The sequence below is a fragment of the Diceros bicornis genome, chromosome 20 (genome assembly GCF_020826845.1).
Source record: "Diceros bicornis minor isolate mBicDic1 chromosome 20, mDicBic1.mat.cur, whole genome shotgun sequence".
NCBI classification, from domain to species: Eukaryota; Metazoa; Chordata; class Mammalia; order Perissodactyla; family Rhinocerotidae; genus Diceros; species Diceros bicornis.
In genome coordinates this window covers 43,154,263-43,169,865 of record NC_080759.1, presented here as the reverse complement: position 1 = coordinate 43,169,865, position 15,603 = coordinate 43,154,263, and positions in this window count along the sequence as shown.

The window sequence follows — 15,603 nt, the reverse complement described above, 5'->3', positions numbered from 1 at the left end:
ACTAGAATATACAAATACTAGCACTGATATATAAATTCCATAGCTGGTACTTTAAAATAAACCAATTAAATAGATAAACCACTAGCTAATCTAATCAATCAAGAAAATAATCACATAACCATACTGAGGAAACTAATTATATGACAATATTTTCCTCAACTCTATTCAAATAAATTTGAAAATTGACTTCATGTTCTCAGAAAATATAAATTACCAAGAGAATATAACATGTAAACAAACCAATTATCTGGTAGGATTTGAGAAAGCTGTCAAACAGGTCCTCTCCAAAATAAAACAAGACTGATTTTTCACAAGTGGTTCTATCAAACCTTCAAGATACAAATATTTCTAGTGTTCTTTAAATGTTTCCAAACAGAGAAAAGAAGAAAAACTCCCTCTCTCTGTTTTCTACCAATCTCCCTTTTTAAGAAGTTAACATAACCTTTCATTCTATGTTCTTGTTCTCCTTCCAATGCTAACTGATTTTAGTAATGGGCCGGGTGGATTATGGGTCACCGGCATGGGTTTTCTCCGTACATGTGTACGTCAGATTGCTTCAGGTGGCTTCCCTTATCTCTATTGGAAGACTGACTGTAACCTCTGTAAAAACTGAGCAGTGAGTGTACAGGAATGCTTTCCGTTAGGGAAATAGGCTGGCAAGGAGGAAATCACACTTGGACACCCCACAGCTGTTAAACCAAGAAATGATGTTCTCTGGCAGTAGAACAACATAAGATTGTCACTACTGAGTTGAGCTGCTGTCCCGTTTTTCCCGTCTCCTTTTCTGGGCAGGACTGACCCCCTGTGAGCTAGGTATAAATTCTTATAATTCCTGGTCTTTCTATTTAAATGTTTAAAAGTCAATCCAATTTGCTTATAGATTATGTCTCAATTCAGCCCATTCATTAAGTTTAAATATTAAGTGACCTATCATACATCAGTTGATTTTTATTCTAGAATAAAATATTTTAGTGATTTCACTCTATAATTTTTAGAGTTTTCCCTACTAAAAGAAAACATTTTTTTTTTTTGAGTTTCAACCTTGCCTACTGGAAATCAATTACAATATGATCACTGCTGAAAAAAGGAAATGAAAGATGAGGCTGAATCCCAGTTAACAATAAATAATAGAATATTTTTCTAGTTTCTTTTATTGTAGTAAAATATACATAACATAAAATTTACCATTTTGACCATTTTAAGTGTGCAGTTCTGTAGTATTGAGTACATTCCCATTATTGTGCAACCATCACCACCATCTATCTCTAAAATTTGACTAGATATTTTAAAAAATGAATAAATGTAAAACTTAATTGACTTACTAAACCTTTTTGTGAGGCAGAGAGGTAATAGAAATATTTTAAAATTTTAAGAATAGCCACTCATAGTTTAAGCTTTAATAGTTTTAACAATCAACCGTAGCTAGTTCTACCATTATAATAATAAAACTCACTGAAAATAGATATCTCTTTTTTTAGAAAGATTATTTCACCACTGTCAAGATAGTGATCATACAGATAAGATCACAAATAACACAAGACCTTACAATTTTGGTTTCATACATATATATTAATTATAGAAAAAAGCAATTCAAAAATTTCAAACAAAATGTATAAAATGACTCATTCGTTCTGCAGATGGTTTCTACTTCAAAGTGAATTGCTGCCAAGACAAATATAAAATTTTAAAATAAAAATCAGTATATGTCATTTCAAAGTTTTCTGAATCTTTGGTTATTGATGAAATAGGAATTGCAAATTGCCAATTTTTGTAGACTTAAATTAGTATATATATGTGTAAAATATATGTTTAGTGTATGATAACTCAATAACTTTTTGTGTCTGATCTGAAATTCCAGGTTTTAAAAATAAATTTTCTCAATCTTTTTAGTTTGACTTTCTTCTGTAGTATAACTTTTGTATTTTTAACCTATAAAATACAACACATATGTTTGAGTTTCACTTTAGAAACTGCAATATATTTACTTCTTTAAAAGTAAATGTATTTCTACATAACTAAATATTGTTTTTCACAAACCAGAATTATGAGTAGCTCCTTTCTCATTTTTCAGTAATCTTACTCAAATCATAGATATTTTAAATGCAAAGTGTAAATGCTGTCTAGAAAACTGAGGAAAGAGAGATGTCAGGGCCTCTGACTAATTGACAACAATTTAGAGCATTTAAAACCATTTCCCCAAAATGGTTTGCTCCTTTGCTTTACAAATTTCCCCTCATCTTGTCTCAAAATCTGAATTAAGGCTTGGTAAAATGATTGCATTTTTTAAAGTTGAAATTTAAAAGTAAACTCTCCAAAATGTAAAGCCTCTGCGCATAAATATGCATACTTTCTACCATTTATCTCCTACATAGGAAGATTTAGTCAAAGAAAAAGAAACCATCTAGGTATTTCAAGCAGTAAGAGATTGAATGCAGGTAATTAGTGACTTATACAACCAGTAAATGTCAGGGAAGTCCTGAGGAAATACAGAAGTACAAGAGGTTCAAGCAAGCTGTCCTCAAAGATTTTAGCTGCCTGACACATTGAAATGGGTGATTTTGCTGAGGACAGCAGGGAGCTTTTGGTAAAGCCCCAAGTTGGCTGCTGACAACATCCGTGGGTCTGTTCACAGATTCCACTGGTGACTAATTGCCTAGGATTCTCTTCCAACTTCCAAATCTTGCATGAGTGTCTCTCATTAGGAGAATCAAAACTGGAATCCTGTGAGTTAGGCCTTCTGGGGAATTTAGATCCAGGCTTCTCCACTAAGATACAGGAATGAATGTAGAAAAAGGAACAAATGTTAAGAAAGGCCATTCAGAACCCTTCTAAGAGAAGAACTAGAAAAGGAATGTTTGTAGAAGTTAGGATATAAAGACCCTTTCCTAAGCCTTCCAAAGCAATGAAATGTGACCTTAGATTTTCCCCAATGTATTTGAATTGCTCATTTAATTAACATTTAAGGAACTATCCAGCAAGGCTGGAAAGTCAAATCTATTTTCAATGTAATTAGTTATCTCATGAGTTCGGAGCAAAACCCTTAATTGACAGAACATATTGCAAGCATTAGGGATACAATGACTTCAGAGGCTCCAGGTTAGTGGTAGAGATGGGGAAGTAAGACAAATGTTACAAAACAGCCTTATGAATGATATGGTAAATGTGTGTAAAGGGCTCCAGGAAAGCATGCAAGTACCCCATGTGTAATTTCCTGCCAAATGACTAAGATTTCAAATATTACTCAAATAATGAGGCTGATTTTGCCAAATAAAACTTGGTTTTATTGTGTTTAGCTCAATAAGGAACTGATTTGTACTTGGAAGATTTGCAAACACAGGCACAGGCTCAATTTGTATTCAGTGGAAGATACCTTCAGGATTAGAAAATCAGGAAAATTTTAAAATGTTATGTTGATTATCCCTTTATCAGATAGCTTAAGATCTCAAATCCTTCCACTGGCCCTAACTAGTAAGATTGATTAAATCTTTCTTATTCACCCACAGAGATCTTATTATTAGGCCTCTGCACAAAGTAGAGACAGTCGTTTAGAATCAGGATCAACTAGCATTTAATAGACCAACTGTGATGTTCCAGAGTGCAAAAGACTTTGCTATGCACATCTATTTAATTCATTTGACATCAAGGACAGTACATAGAACATAACAATGATGTGTATATGTATGTGTGTATGTGTGTGTGTGAATGTGTATGTTAGTTTGTGTGCTTGTGCTTGTATTACCAACAGTCTTTCAAGTCCTCCCTCTGCTTCTCCTCTATTATGACTCCTAAGCCTACAACAAATTGAGTTTCTTATTTACTTTCAACCATCTACTGAGGATGTAGCTATTTCCATTTTTTATGAGCGTGTGTGTGAGAAAGATTAGCGCTAAACTAACACCTGTTGCCAATCCTCCTCTTTTTTGCTGAGGAAGGTTGGCCCTGGGCTAACATCCACGCCCATCTTCCTCTACTTTATATGTGAGACGCCTGCCACAGCAGCTTGATGAACAGTGCGTAGGTCCCCGCCCGGGATCCTGACCTGTGAACCCCGGATTCCCAGAAGCTGAGCACACGAACTTAACCACTATACCACTGGGCCGGCCTCTCTATTTTACATCTCAAGCATAAAATTTGTGCTCCAAACTGGGCATTCCAGGTAGCTTTTTACACTAGTAAAGGGCATATTTTCCTATATCATAAATCCTATGGTTCTTAAAATTGCATATTTGTTCAATTTTCATCAGAATCTCTGGGCATTTTAAAAGTTAACACTGTCCCAAGGTCGTCTTATTATTACCTTAATATTTGAGTGCCGCTAGACCTCATCTACTCTTCAGTCTATCTTAGGTCATCACTACTAGGGCTGTTACTTTAGATTAGTTTGCCTGGAAACAGACTCTGGGATGGAGGACCTGTGTGCAGTTTTATTGGGAAGAGCTCTGAGTAGCTCTGTGAAGAAGTGGGGAAGACATGATGTGAGGATAGCAGAGCAAGAAGCTCAACAGTGAAGCCCATGGGAGGATCTGGCGCTGAGATAGCCTTTCCAAGATGTCCCAAATTGAGGAAAGGAGGCCAGCCTTTTGTATCTCTGCACCAGCTAATCGTTGGCAGGAGGGTTCCCACATGTGCAGAAAAATGTTAACATAGCAGACCTGACTGCCGTCCTCTGAAGGATCTGCTTACAAGGCTGGTCTTTGGCTGATAGCTGGGAACCTGGATTTCAGGAAGGTACCACCACCCTAACTGATAGGAGTGGTTCACTGTGCTTAAACTGTGCAAACAATACAATTTATGTTCAATATCTGTTTTTCTTCTGAGTCTGGTATTTGGGTACATGCCAAGCAGAGGATGCCTACATGATCAGTCCCCAACAAAAACCCTGGGCCCTTAGTTTTTAGTGAGTTTCCTTGGTAGACAACATTTAACATATATTGTCACAACTCCTTGCTGGGAGAAATAAACACTGCCTGTATGACCACTGGGGGACGACTTGTAGAAGTTCATGCTTGGTTTCCTCTGGACACCATTCCATGTGTCTTTTCCTTCTGCTGATTTTGCTTTGTATCCTTTTGATGTTAGAAATCATAGCTGTGAGTATGACTACATGCTGAGTCCCATGAGTCTTCTTAGTGAGTCATCAAACTTGGGAATGGTGCTGAAGACCACCAACGCTCCGTGGAAGAGAGCTTAAACTTGCACAAGGCAGTTCCCTGCGGCAGACGACAATTCCCAGTGAAGAGACAGCTTTGAAGCATTTGCAGCTGATATCTCCAGGTGCATGGAGCAGGAGTTTGTCAGCCTCACAGAGGAGATCTAGATGGAAAATCATTGCATCCAATAGTGTGAATACCTGTGCCACTCAGATCCACATGCTTTGTCTATCAATTGTGCCCCAACTGGGAAGAGCATCTCCAGAATTCTGGTTAGTTTTGTTTCCTGGAGCGCTAACAAAAGACAGATTAGTGGAATGGAACTATGGCTTCTTCTGCGGCAGCTGAGCTCAAGGGCATAACTCTGATTAATCAACCACTCCTCACCCCTTTCTTCAAGGTCCTTCAAACTTTGCTAGCACCGTTGCTGGGCTAGGCAGTTTGCCTGCTGAAGATCACCCAGAATTCACCCCTAAGTGTCCCAAATTGCTTGGTATCATGCCTTTCTGAAATAGTATCTCCTGAAATATACATTTATCTTGAAAATGGGGTATGAAGGCACCAAGAAATTCATTGATGCTTTACCTGAGCCAAAAACAATTCTTCCTCGATTCCATTATATAATAGCAATGTTACCTCCTCCTTAGAACCAGGACATCAGTAAGGCAACTTGTTCTTTGTCGGCTTGTCTTGTGGAATGAGGACCCTGAAGTGACAGGGCAGCAAGTATAACTTAGAACTCTATGGACCTCCTGCTGTATATCCTGGTTGAAGCATTAGCATTCTGAGAACCAATACCTCTCATCTTACAGAGCCCGAAATTAAGGTGTAGAGAGTACAAATACTTCGATTGCGTCACTAGGAATTACGGTAAGTGTAGCCTCTATTGCTTCTATTCTTTGGTTCCCAGACCTCTATATTGCACCTCTTGCAGATACTGAGTCATATACTATTTTTTGGGTATGGTGTATACCAAATCCTGGAGGGTGGCACCCCCTAATACTAGGATATCATCTTCTATCTCGTGCCCCAACTGCATCTTTAAGAGGCTGTTTCTCTATTTCATCAGGATGGAATCTCTGGGTGGACTGATTTAGTGAAACTAGTGGATTCTGTGTTCATGGCCAGTTGTCACTGCTCCTTTAATGTAAAGTGGATCTCTTGTTCCTGAGCAATGTTGTATTATTCCAAGGATCTTATGCCGGTGGATTGAAGACTCTTGAATATTCTTTTGGTTATGCTGGCCATGACCTGGCAGGCGAGAAAAAAAATCTAGTCTGGGAATATATGTTGATCCCAGTCAAGGTGAATTTCTACTCCTTCCAGAGTAGAAGTCAAATGAGGTTAACTTGCCACCAAATGACTGGTTGTTTTCTTTGAAGGATGGTTTCATATTGGAGTCTTAATATTGCTAACAGGTTTGATAAGTGGCAGCAACTAGATTAGACAAGTGACAACCCATATATTGTACCTATGCATAGCATCCATCTCTACTGCTGTAGCTTCTCCATTCACGTACCCATTGTTTCAGCACTGGGGTGGCCAATGACACAGTGACTGAAATAAATGGGCTGAATCATTCTATCTACTTGGTTGGTTAGTTGTGGATACTCCCCAATAGACATGATACAAAGATCTTTATATTGCACGTCCACTCCAATAGATCCTTATCTATGCCCCTTCCTCAGAAATTATGTCAATGACCTTCCAATTTTTCTCCCTCCAGGTCTGTGTTCAATAAGATAGACCATCTGCACTACCCATGAGCCCAGCTGTATTCTTTCCTCAGGTCACATTTCTTTCTGCACAAAGTGGATGTCCAAGTACATCACCTGAAGCTCTTCCCATTAAGAGGACTTTCTCTTCCTGGTTTCCTTAAGGCCTCCCCTGAGGGACGCTATAGTGTGACACCAGTATACTTTTGGCTCATCCTTGCATATTTGACCCTCGTCATCTCTGATCCTGGATATACAACTTTTATTTTACCGTGGATTGTTATTTGATTTGTCCATCTTATGATTCAATGGATCAGACATAACCCACTTTTAGCTGCATGGTCACTTGTTTTCCCATGATTAGAAGCACTATCTCAGTAGTGTGTCATGAACTACTTTTCCAATGTGTATAGTTTCCAATGTGAATAGTTTATCGATGTGTATGGTTCTCTGCTTCAGTTTATATGACTTTGCTCTAATACCCCAAGGTACTACATTGTTATTCCCTTCTTGGGGATTGGTACTAACTTCACATTAAATCCAGATGGCCCAAGGTGCAGAGCATGGTGCTTAAGCGAGCTGCAGAGCCCTTTCCTTCTCCGAACCACATGCAAAGCTGTAGTCTTCCATGTCATTCCATAATCCCAAACGTGAAATACGGTGTTCCCTGAACCTGAAAAGGTCTGCCAAGTGTTGAGCTTTGTCCTTACTTGTGAGAAGGAATGCCCATTTACATCTCAGTCCACTTGACCTTGAAAAACTTTACTGATGTGGCAGGCCTCTGAATCTATGTAATACTTGCCTCCCACATATCTGACTTTATATTTCTCCCCCTTATACAGCACTCTCAATGAATCATCCTATAAAAATTCTGTTGGCTTCTGCTGGTGCATGTTGGCCAGGTCCTTCAGGTTCTTTTCATATAATTTTTCCCCTCTTTCTTTAGGCCTAGCATCTCCCCAGTCGTGGTATGTTGTTCTAGGTGCCAGAGAGGAAACTGGTGTAGACCCTGAGGATAAGCGGTGTTTTGTAAAGCACTTGCCTCTCTTGGGATTTGTGCAGGGTCTTCCAGAAAGTAGGCAGTATCATCTAGTAAGGGCAAGTGGGTCACATTTATGGTCCAGAAGGTATGTAACAGTGGTTCTCAAACAGGGACAATTTGTCACTCACCAGCTGGCCACACTTGGGTATGTCTGGAGACATTTTTAATTATCATGACTGGGGGAAGAGGTGTTGCTGGCATCTAGTGAGTAGAGACCAGGGATGTCGGTAAAGATCCTACAATGCACAGGACAGCTCCCCACAATTGAGTATTATTAGGTCCAAAATATAAATAGTACCAAGGTTGAGAAAACTTTGTTTAGAGAAATATGAGTTGAATTTATCTCCTTCATCTACTCAGCTCTTTCCTTCTCAAGTGTTAGGGCCTCATTCCTTCTTTAATAGAGCCCTGAGATTGGCAAAGAATCCTACTGGGCTAAGAGTTCATTCTTCTTTAAGTCTTTGTTTCTTTTATGATTAAGTCATAAACTTATTTTTCTACCCTATTTACCCAATAGGGAGCTGTATATGGGAGATTTATAAGGGTATTTCCTGCGGTGATAGACCTGAGAGGTGGGATTGGGCAGAGGAAGACACCCATCTGCAATATGGTTGCAACTGAGGCCTCAGTCAATACAAAGAGCTCTCTCTAGAGCTGGGAGACCTCTTCAGAGACTGCCCAAAGTGGATCAAAGGGGTAGACCTTTGTTTTGCCACATGAACCTCTCAATGGTTGTGGGTAACCCCTGAGAGAAGGCATCACTTTGGAGGAATGCAGTTACAGAATACAGAATACAGAATACAGAGTGTGGTCGTATAAGGACCACAGCTGTGAGCCATTGGCAGCTGCTCTTCCAAGAAGTTGAGAGCTAGATGTGCCAATCTTGAAGAGGGAATCAGTAGAGTACTACACACGTATACTATAGCCATCAAAGTGATTGACACATGGGACCAGGGTCCTGGCATCAATGACGGAACTATCCTGAAATGTAGACACAGAATCCAGAAGGAATAGAAATAAAAAATACATACATACGTCTATTTAGAATCTTAAAGCATTAAATGGAGATAAAAATAAACAAATGATAGAGGTGTTGGAACTATTTATTGGGTCAAACAGATGGGAGAGGATGGGGATTAATGAATGGTTACCGAGACTTTTCTATTTGTCAGGCAGTAAGAAGGGCAGATGAAAGGTGAAGAATTGATAATGAGTTATCTATGTATATATTATATATATATTATATTGATAAGAGAAATCTTTCCTTTTTTCGGGGTGGGGGAGAGAACTATATTTTTAAAAAAGAAACGTTCAGTTTGTACCAGGTGGTGGTATCAGGAATTATACCTCTCTGTTGTTATGGAAAACTATGTTCTCCACCCACTCTGTTGACCCTTTTTTTAAAAGATTCTGCCATATGTTTTTCTCATGCAGGTTGGTGACTGAACAGGGAAACAAGGTACAAGGAAAATTTGAACTTTTAATTTGAAGTGATGAAGTATAATCGTGGCTGCTTTGCCATATTATAAAGGATAGTTTTTCAATATTCCTTTTATGTGATCTTTTATCTCTTTAGAAGAAAATTTATATCTGCATTGGAACATGGTGTTTTAGTATTGATATCTATTGCTTGTAATTTATATATCTCCCGTAATCATGCCGATATAAAAACAATAGCTTTTCTATTTGTATTTGATTTTTGTCAGCTCTCCAAATAATAAATTATGGACGGCATCTATGAAAAAAGTAGCTTTATAGATGCCACCCATAATTGTTTTTTTATTCCACTATGTTTGAGAGAATATCGCCATTTTCTCCTACCCAACTTTTCTATTGCTCCTGCTACTTCCCTCTTCTGAAATTTGATCCTTAGTATGCATTACACTCACTATAAGCTGCTATTCCCCTCATAAAATATAGCAAAATTGATTTAATGACAAACATAGATTTATTTACAAATATTGAGTATATAGTGTAAAAATCTCCTGAATATTTGAAAATATGACTTATGGAAATCATAAAACCAGTTGTTGTATATATTTAGTATTTTATAATTCAATAATTTTAGATCATTGGTTCTCAACCCATGGCACTCCCCACCCCACACATGACAGAGGACATTTGGTAACATCTGGAAGAATCTTAAATTGTCATAACTGGGGTGGGTACTGCTAGAATCTAGCAGGTAGATGCCAGAGATGCTACTGAGCATCCTACAATGCACAGGGCGGCCACCCACAAGGAAGAATTACCCAGTCCAAAATAGCAACAGTGCTGAACTTGAGAACACCTGTTTTTGATAATCTCATACTATGAAAATAATGAAAATTTAATTGAAAATGTTAACTTTAATAGGACGAGTAAATGAAACTTGATAATAATTCTGCTATTGATAAGATAGCTTTCTGAAATTTTTTTTTTAAACTTATTGCTTTCACAATATTCTGAGTTCATTCTGATAGTGATATTAAGAAACATTTCTGTACCAAATTCCAACTTGATTTGTGGATAATATACAGAATGTTTGAAAGTATATATCAGTATTTTGTGAAGCTCAAATTTCTCATTAATAAAAAATATACTAGAATAAATATTGAATTGTATTGCTTTAATTTTATTTTTTATTCCTACCATTTTAAAATTCAAGTTTTGTTTTCTAGGGTATTGTTTCCACTCTTGAAGTAGTATTGAAATATTATTAATGCTCAGTTTGTGTGATAAATGCTACATTCAGACTAATTTATGTATAGTCAAGTAAACCAAGTATTAAAATTTAAAATAAAATAAAACAATAAATCATCCCATTAGGTAGTATGCATAATACAGTGTGCAGAAGTTTATTGAGCATTACCTAGGGCTCATAAATAAGACAGAATGTTAGTAAGGTTGTAAAATACATGAAAATAGAGATTTTGACTTAATTTGAAAGTAACAAGGAAAATTGCCATTGAGTTGTGAAAATTGCTTTCCTTTTAAGCTCCAGGATGCTCATATTTCAATTTGACTAATTCTTCACATTTTTAATCAGTTCCTTTTTCCTGAGCTGATTCCTTCTTTGTTCTTTCCCTTAGAACAAAGGTCATGTTTACAAATCATATTAATATAACCAAATTTCATCTGACACTGTATCAAATTAAGTTCCTTTTAAACATTATTGTGATGAACTTAGCAGATATTAATAAAATTTTTCTTTCTTTACAACAAACAAATATATAAAGAATGAACATACTCTCAATTATTTTTATGAAGCAGAAAAGTTAAAATCACTAAATCAAATCTAGAAAACCATACTTTTTTCCTATATGCAGCTAACTGTTGATAAATATCTAGGAATATATTCTGTTCACATAAACTCTTTGAACAGACTCTGGTTAATTTCCACATTTTCATTTGAGGACCTCTGGCAAAAAAAAAAAAAAATTCCAAAATATTTACAAAAATTTCCTATTCATTGTTCCTGTAAACGTGCCCATACTGCCGAAGTTGCTATTTTAACTGATGTTTTTAGGCGAAGCTTTGCGAATAGAAATTTTAAGCTCAATATTGATCAATAATCACTGATCTCAAATATAATCATAAGTTTAGACAAATAGCAGTTCCCTGAACGAATTAAAACCAGAATCTTTAAGTTTCTCTCAAAGAAAAGAATAAAAAACTCAGTGATTGCATTATACTGTCGTTTTTTGAGAAATGGTGAGTTGAGTATCCTGTTATTTATACCCAAAACGACTTTAACTATTAGACCAAATATTGGATCTTAAAAATGTGACAAAATCGTAGTCAACTGCACATAGAAGACAAGAAAGAGGAAAATAGCTTAGTGAAAGTAGGAGTTAAAGCATAAGGTTCAGCGTTATTGAAGGAAGAGCAATGTTGACCTTCAGGGGGAATCCATGGCTCGTTTTATGTCTCTACCCTTTTTGATCACTTTTTTCTCTTTACCTATTCTTTCCATGGATCAGAATTAATGCAGAGGATAACATAGTGCAATACAGTCCAACTCAGGTATGAGGGTGGGAAGAGCTACATGAAGAGGAATAAAGTTTGAGTCTGGCTCTTTGGACACATGTCTTGCTATGAAGTTACAAAAGTAAGAAATGCCAAGCTTTTTATATTTTCTCACTCCAGCAAGGCCTGGGATTGATAGTCACAACATGCTCTGTCCTACCCATTGGGAGAAAATTCTTGTACTTCCTTATTAAGAATCTGTTTTCCTGAATGGAAAATGTGTCAAGTGGGGGATGGGGTATGGAACTAGGTGAGAAAGAGGACAGATTAACTAAATTATACTGCTTTTGTTCTACCTCTAGGCTTACTTCTAGCCTAGGAAAAGGATTTTCTTGGCTTGATTGACCAGTATATTGGGTTTTGGGGAAAAGCTTCACTTCTTTCCCTAAATTTAAGCCACTGTTAGTTGTATACTCTATTATTTCTTGTGCCTATATTTCCATCAGGAACTTTTGAGGTGATAGGAAAATAGTTAAAAACCAAACTCAAAGAGAGTTAGCAGCCTTTTACAACCTCTTTATTTTCCCAACAGCTATCAAACAAATTGTTAAAGAAATGGTTATGATGCATCTTGATCAAACACATATATTTACTATAGTAGAAAATAGATATATTTGATAGAAAATCTCACAAAAAGCAGAATAAACTATAGATTGGATGATAATAAATGTGCAGTAATGTGGATCCATACTTAGTTGAATAACCAAATCTAAAACTGCTGATAAGACTCATATCAATCTGCAAGAAAGTGTTTAAACATGTGCTAACAGAGCCCATCCTGTTCCACATTTGTACCAGTTCCTGGAACTGAGGTGGCATGATGAGTAGATTTGAAGGTGAAACTAATTTAGGATATATTAGTAGGTATATTAGAGGACAGAATCCAGGATGTGAAAGAGTATTGATGAGTTAGATGGACCAAAGCAAATTAAATGAAATATAATGAGAATAAATATAAAGTAACAGCCTTAGTTCCAAAGAAACAATTGCAGAAACATAGACAGAAGAAAATAAGTCTTTACACCAGCATATCTGAAAAAGACATATAAGTTCTAGGTGACTGCAGCTTTTACATGATTCTATTCCATGGTGAAAAATGCAAATTTGAGCTTAAGACTGTTAACATAAATACAGAATACAGAGTGAGGAATTTGCTAGTCTCGTTGTAACCTCAGACACAAAATGCATTTAGGGTTAAAATCCAATTTGCACGCTAGATTTTTAGAGAAATGTCATCCAAAATGGAATGCATTCAGAAGAAAATGGCCAGTTTCAGAAAATACTCTGCTATAGTAAATAAATAAATGGATAAATAAAGTAAGGAAAAGGATATTTTTACAAATATTTAAAATGTCTTGCTCTAGAATGACAAATATTAGGTATATATCACATAATTCCAGAGAAAAAAATTAGGTGCAAAAAAAGAATGTATGGGTAGAGGTTCCACATAAATAGAGAAATTTTTAAATATTCAAGGTGATAATAGAATGGGCTCTGTGTTCGTTTGGGCTTTTGGAAAGGAGACACAAATGTTGTAATAAGAATGTAAGAGATTTAGTGAGGGAAATGGCTGTGAAAGATAATGGGAAGTAAAAACTAGTAGAATGTAGGAAGAGCCATCAAACCATGATGCAGGTCTGACACCTGTGAAAGGAGAGAGGTAAGGATGGAGAATTGGGTAGGAAAAGCCTCTCATTGCAGTGTAGGTCTTAGAAAATCTCAGCCAGGGTGACGGAGAGGCCCAGAGCAGTCTATTAGAAGAGTCATTAGAGGAGTCGCTTTTGGGAAGACAGGGCAGGGCTCTAGGACTCCTGCATTGCCGAGTCAGTGGCTAGTTGCAGCCCTAGTAGGGTGTGGCTTCCACAGGAGCACTGGCAGATTTCAAAAGTGTGTCATTGAAGACTGTCTAGTAACTGCACTCCTTACTTGGTTTGATAGTTTTACTTTATTTGAGAATTGGATAATCTTTCATTCCACGAAGGAAACTCCTATTCATTTACAATATGCCCCATTTGAACTACCATCATAGGAAAGATGCTAATGAATATGCATCAGTTAGGTCTTCCGGAAAGCAGATGATGAGACCAAGTTAGGAGTAAAGATTTATTGGGGAGCAGCACCTGTGGAAAGAAAAGGGAAGTAATAAGAATGTGCAGAGGGATCCAACAGACCATGGTGAAGATCTGACACAGTCCCTGACAGCTAAACCCAAGAGCTCTAGAACAAAGACTGCCACCAGAGGAGTCTCATATTTGGTGGAAATGGCAATATTCTTTAGTGCAGTCTTACTTAGCCATTGCCTGGAGCCATCTTGAGAAGCACAATCTCAGCTCAAATGTTGAGGAATTAATAGCCATGTGCTGTCAGCTAACCACACCTGTGGCATGTTCTTTCTTAAAGAAGGATCTGGGTGCTACATCGTCCAGCATTTGCCCCATGTAGTTCCACCTTTCCACTCATATTCAAGAAGTAGCTCCTCTGGTTTTCCAGTGGTTGTCCCTTCCTAGGTGTAAATTTAGAAGAGGGATGTTAATGAGACAACTTATAGCTCTCATTTCTGCAGTTGGTTTTGGGACTGCAACTCATGGTATCTCCTCTACTATACATTCTAAATTCCAAGTAACCTCAGCTGTCACCTCTGCTGGTCTTTTGACTGACGTAGGGCTGTACCAGAAATCTTCATTTTAGAGGTCAGATCCCTTAATAATCATATTCTTCTCAAGCAGGTGTTGCTACGCTTGTCGATTCACAATCACAACTGACATAGCAGAGCTAGTGGACAGCCAAGTGCATCGTCTGCATTTTGCATGTATTCCTCACTGTCCTGATGCTATAACGCTAACCCTATCTTTTCCTGCTAATCGGGGTCAGTTCCCCCTGCAAATACTGTAACTTCTCTTCTTGCTTGTTGGTCTCCTAGAAAAAGGGCATATTCTTCAGGGTCCAGGACCTCTATCCCAGCAGAGCCCAGAGTTCTAGAAATGAGAAACATAAATTAACCAAATGGACAACCGGGACTGATGCCTCCGCTTCATGGTTCCTGAACCTCATCACTTTCCTACTGGGGATGTAGTAACACATAGACGTCTCTGATTCAGTGAGGATGGAATCCTATCCTCAGAGTTTTGCCTCCAAACTGGCATTTCAGATGCACCTTTACTAGGCTACTCCAACTTTCTGTTAGTCCAGCTGTTTCTGAATGGTGCAGTATGCAATATAGGTCCACCCCTGCATTTCCTTCACGATGAATGGGGTCCCTTGTTCTATATTCAGGTATGTGAGATTTCATGCCTATGGGCACATGCTACATAAGGTGCTGAATAATGGTGTTGGCTGAGGCTTAGCAAGTAGGCAAAGCAAATCCATACCTGAAATAAATATCTATTCCTTTGAGAACAAATCAATAGCCATTCCAGGACATTAAGAGCTGGTTGATCTCCTTGAGGCATAGTATCACACCAGGCACTTGTGTTGCTCTCTCTTGTACATTTAGAGGTGGGAATAGCTAGATCAACCTTGATGGGAAGGAGTACATGCATGTCTTTCATCTCTGCTACAATGCACACATAAATTTTTGCTCATATTGCCAGCACAAAGTGGCTGCTGATAAAATCTTGTTAACATCCACTGGCTGAGTCATTACTATCTGGATGTGTAGTGCTTCTTCTGTGATAGACATTTTCTGTTG